The 5,595-nt window shown below is 43.6% G+C and overlaps 1 pseudogene across 1 annotated transcript; it reads right to left on the bottom strand.

Moving 5' to 3' along the window:
* Positions 1 to 1,859: 1,859 nt before the first annotated feature.
* On the bottom strand, positions 1,860 to 5,252 carry LOC124001802 (annotated as a pseudogene). The gene is made up of 8 exons (XR_006832858.1): positions 5,024 to 5,252; positions 4,334 to 4,462; positions 4,091 to 4,248; positions 3,432 to 3,558; positions 3,130 to 3,218; positions 2,894 to 2,965; positions 2,596 to 2,711; positions 1,860 to 2,297 (listed from the first exon to the last, which is right to left on the bottom strand). The product of XR_006832858.1 is annotated as a hydroxyacyl-coenzyme A dehydrogenase, mitochondrial-like (transcript).
* Between the last annotated feature and the right edge of the window lie 343 nt (positions 5,253 to 5,595).

Here is a 5,595-nt window from a genome sequence, read left to right on the forward strand (position 1 = left end):
TAGAACTACCAAGGGAATTATTGACTATAAATCATTCAAATCTCGAAGGAAACTTCAAAAGGCTCTAAAACCGACCAATTAAAACTCCAGCAGCATGTCGAGACTGAGGTTACGTTCATACTGTCTTACAGCTATGCTGACAAAAAGGCTAAATCTACCTTGAGTATTGAAGCTGCTCTTAAACTGTGAAATCCATGGAAAAAGGTGAGATGTGATGTATCATGTATCCAAGATGATCAATTTAATGCCGGGATATAAAGAGGTAATATTTTCGAATTGAGTAGTAGGGATAACATCAAAAGAACTCTTGAAACAATATTAGAAATGAACAGTGGGGTTGAACACGCAGGGTTGTTGACTGACCATACAGTACATTCAGAAAGTATTCAGACCCCTTCCCCTTTTCCACATTGTTACGTACAGCCTTATTCTACAATCCCTACTCAATCTACACACAACACCCCATGATAAAGCAAAAACAGGTTATACATATATATTTTTTAAGTACATAAGTATTTCAGAACCTTTGCTATGAGACTCTAATTGAGCTCAGGTGCATCCTGTTTCCATTTATAATCTTTCAGATGTTTCTACAACTTGGGAGTCCACCTGTGGTAAATTCAGTTGATTGGACATGATTTGGAAAGGCACACCTGTCTATATAAGGTCCCACAGTTGACCGCATGTCAGAGCAAAACCAAGCCAAAACGTTGAAGGATTTGTCCGTAGAGCTCCGAGACAGGATTGTGTCGAGGCACAGATCTGGGGCACATTTCTGCAGCATTGAAGGTCACCAAGAACATGGTGGCCTCCATCATTCTTAAATAGAAGAAGTTTGGAACCATCAAGACTCTTTCCAGAGCTGGCTGTCTGTCCAAACTGAGCAATCAGGGAGAAGTGCCTGATCAGGAGGTGACCCAAACCCAATGGTCACTCTGACAGAGCTATAGAGTTCCTCTGTGGAGGAAGGGCAACCATCTCTGCAGCACTCCACCAATCAGGCATTTATGGTAGAGTGGCCAGACGGAAGCCACTCCTTAGTAAAAGGCACATGACAGCCCGCTGAGTTTGCTAAAAAGGCACCGAGAAGGACTCTCAGGCCATGAGAAACAATAATGCCAAGCGTTACATCTGTTTTTCAGCGGCAGGGACTGGGAGACTAGTCAGGATGGAGGGAAAGATGAACGGAGCAAAGTACAGAGATCCATGATGAAAGCCTGCTCCAGAGCACTCAGGACCTGACTGTAGCCAAGGTTCACCTTCCAACAGGACAATGACCGTAAGCACACAGCCGAGACAACACAGGAGTGGCTTCAGACAAGTCCCTGAATGTCCTTGAACCCGATCTAACATCTCTGGAGAGACCAGAAAATAGCTGTGCAGCAATGCCTCCCATCCAACCTGACAGAGCTTGAGGATCTGCTGAGATGAATGGGTGAATCTCCCCAAATACAGGTGTGCCAAGCTTGTAGACAAATCATACCCAAGAATAAGAGGCTGTAATCGCTGCCAACGGTGCTTCAACAAAGTACCGAGTAAAGGGTCTGAATACTTATTTAAATGTGATATTTCCATTTATTTAATACATTTGCAAAAATGTATAAAAACCTGTTGTTGCTTTGTCGTTATGGGGTATTGTCTGTAGATTGATGAGGACAAAAACAATCCAATCCATTTTAGAATAAGGCTGTAATGTAACAAAATGTGGAAAAAGTCAAGAGCTCTGAATACTCTCTGAATGCACTGGTATCATTAATGGCAGGGTGTGTTGGCTCAAAGGACCAGAGGCAAATCCATCCCTAGAAAACATCTGTGAATAGAAATCTCAGAACAACCTATGGGAAGCATTTGGAAACAGTCAGTTTAATGCCACAAACTCAGTTACTTACAAACCACACATAAAGATGACATTCAGAATATACAGTCAAAAGACAGATTTGAATTGATAACACCGGTGTACCATTCTTCAGGAAGGCACCGAGGGTCGTAGCAGCTGCATCTCTGTTCTACCGTTGTCAAAGTTAACCAGCGGTTCATTCTATTATCATTCATGCCCTTATCAGTACTGGGAGGGACTACATGATCTTTGTCCAATCAGAAGCGCTTATTTTCATCTTCCATTTTGTAACGGTGTGCCTTAATGAACAGGCTCCAGCTCGTGTTGATTCTGGGGCGGGGTTACTTGTACTTGTAGAAGCCCTCTCCGGTCTTCTTGCCGAACTTGCCCTCGGCCACCAGCTTGTTCAGCATCTCACTGGGCTGCATCAGCGGGTTGTCAGGATCCTTCTCAACCCAGCCTGGAATCAAGTTATCAACACAAACGGTTCACTTTAACTAACTGCTTTTGCATTGGTTTTACACTACCTGCATCTACTTCATTTGATGTTTTTGTTTCTTCAAATATTCATCACCATTTTCAAAGACCACCCACCTCTCGTCCATCTCACCATTCTATAACAAAACAGTGCTCTGCCCCTGTGCCATATGACATGCAGTTATTTCGATTGGGCCTGTTCTAGCTGCTAATATAGTCTTCTTTTGGTACTGAAATCACTCTGTACTCGGAACACACTTGTGAAGCAGCCCAACACTCACCGTCCATGATGAACTTAGCCGTGTCCAGTCCTACGTAGTCCAGCAGCTCAAGGGCCCCATGGGATACCCAGCACCCAGCTTCATGGCAATATCAATGTCCTCCTTTGACCCGTGGCCTGGACGAGAAGAGCACACGCACACACTCAGCCATTGACTTTGAATGAAGGGTGACAACGGTTTCATATACAGACAACTATGTTTTGTTAACCATAGATGTTCGTACATAACCGTTTGTCACATCCCTCTTGGTGCCGATGCAATTTTCATTCATATACAGGCAATACATTTGGTGGTGTACCTCTCTCATGTAGCCTGATGGCTTCCATCATGTAGGGCACCAGCAGGCGGTTCTAATGAACCCAGGAGTGTCCTGGAGATGACCATAGCGTGCTGACGTTAGTGGACCGTTTAGAACGCATCTGAACGAGATATGATGAACATAATGTATGGTGTAATATGGTCACTGCATTATCTTTAAAGGTGTACAATACTAGTGACAGAATTTATTTTTGTTCAAATGAGCGAGGATCTTACTTTGCAGGACACTGGCGTCTTTCCCAGTGCTTTGCTGAAAGCGAGGAGGAATCAAAGGTCTCCTGGCTTGTGGCTGATGTTCCAATCACCTGAAGAGGACACGTAAACTACTTAACATCTTTCAATTGAATCTAGTTGATAAGGAGAGCAAGCCCAGTGTCATATTTTAAAGCAACTTGCGTACGTTTCTAATTTAAACATCGCCATCATGACACAAAAAATAACTGCTTTGCGGGAGACTATATAGAGACTAATCATAGGGAGAGATGTCCTAAAATGTACACCACACTATTGATCCTTACCTCTACCAGCTTCATCATGGGGACGGGGTTGAAGAAGTGCAGCCCTCCAAATCTGTCCAGCCTGCTGGTGGAGCTGGCTATGTCGGTGATGGGCAGAGAGGATGTGTTGCTGGCGAAAATGGTGTGTCTTAAAATAGAGGAACCAAAAACATCAGGCAACAAGCAAACCCCCATGATGTACATCCCAATTAGTAACATCAATTATGTGGGATACACAATGCCTTTCCTTTTGAAATATTTTATTTTAATTAGAATAGTTTTAAAATAGTCTCTTTTAAGCACATTTCAAGGATACCGGCATAGCTTTATAGTAAGATTAGAAAAAAAGCTCAAATGCAGATAAAGGAATTTGGTTATTTAGGCTACACATTCAAAACGGCAACAACAAACGTCTTCTCATCAAACAGCACCTGCTCTGGCTTGATGTTCATCTCAACACTGATCATGGATAGCTAACTCCTATGGTTATTGACAAAGTCCCAGGCAGCGGAGACAGGACAGTGCTTATGTTTTGGATTCACACTCACCTGGCGAGTGACCTTCAGACCAAAGACATGGGTTGGACCCACAAGCTAATGCCTGGGATTCAGCTCAGTGGGGTAAGACAGTCTTGTGGTGTGTAGGAGACACGGGTTCAAGCCCTAGCCGGTCATACTTACGCTGGTGCTACTTTGTCCAGAGCACCAAAGAGGCCCTGTTTGATCTTGAGGTTCTCCACGATGGCCTCCAGCACCAAGTCTGTACTCCCCACCACAGACGCTGCGTCTGTCGATATGGACACGTTGGCCATCACCTTGGCAATAAACTCTGCTCCTGCCTGCAACATACATGATGACTGTCAAATTAAGTTCTGCCAACATTTCCTCATTGGAAACAGCAACATTAACATATTAGTGACCAACATCTGGCTTGTCAGCGAACTTCTTCTTGACCACCCTCTTCAGGCTGCCTTCTATTCCCTTGGCGGATCTCTTCAGGATGTCCTCATTTGTGTCAACTAGCACCACCGAATGGCCCGTTGTAGCAGCAACCTATTAGAAAGGGGAACACAGAGTGCGAGTTGTGAGTGGGTGGGACAGGTGTTCACCAGGTTGGACTGTCAAAACGTCACTTTGGTAATAGAACTCCTGAATTGAAGGACATTTCAGGTAGGTAACAAAAACCCTTCTATAACTAGCTAGCTAAAGTAGATAGAGGTCAAAGGCCACCTCCTGCTGCTATCTTCACCATCTGTGTTGTGCACTGATCAACCTGAGACATACTGTACTTCTTACCCAGACATGAACAACCGTTGCTTATAATACAGAGTTGTGTTACTGATTAGCCTGCACAACTTATCCCCTGAATTGCCTTGGTTGGCTTCTCAAGTGGGTATCTAACAAGCTAGTTAATAGCAAGCTGGCGTTTAGCTAACCAACAGTAGTCGGTAAGTTCGTGCACTTCATTGCTATATTTAACTGGCTTGTTAGCTAGTCTTGCAGCGTTAGCTACACAGCTGGTTAGCTTACAAGACAACTAGTTAGCCTCTGTAGCTAGCTAGCAAGCTAATGTTAGCAAACAAACTTCGGTCATTAACAGTTAACGATAACTACCTGTGCGATACCTGCACCCATCTGACCACCCCCGATGATCGTAACGTGTTTGATCGCTGCATTTCGGACTGCAGAAGAGGAGAGACCTCTGATGACTTGGTGAGTGAAGAAAGCCATGGTTTGCAAGGCGGAGAGGACCGCACCAGAATGAAGGAGCTGGCTGTGGCTGAACGTACAGGCAGACTGACACTCAGACACCATGGAAAGTAGGAAGGTCGTTGTGTGGCGGTGGTCACGTGACTATTTAGCCCGTTCCATGACCTTTCACACAGTTTTGATGTGGTGTGTTTTATTAGATTCCTACTATTGCTCGGATATATAAATTAGTCAATAATACCATTGTAGTTTGATAGGATGCAAGAGCACTTTCTATTGAAAGACAAGAATAGTGTGTGCAACAGATGCATTAAAGCACACCAAGATCATAATGCAATAGATATGTGTATTTCAGTCCAGTGAAATACAAATACAAAATACTCAAGTAATTTAAATACATATTTCAAAAACATGTAACAGAATACTGGCCATCAGTGGATTAACGCACCAAAATACAAAGGGTATGAAAAATATAA

The sequence above is a fragment of the Oncorhynchus gorbuscha genome, linkage group LG17 (genome assembly GCF_021184085.1).
Source record: "Oncorhynchus gorbuscha isolate QuinsamMale2020 ecotype Even-year linkage group LG17, OgorEven_v1.0, whole genome shotgun sequence".
NCBI classification, from domain to species: Eukaryota; Metazoa; Chordata; class Actinopteri; order Salmoniformes; family Salmonidae; genus Oncorhynchus; species Oncorhynchus gorbuscha.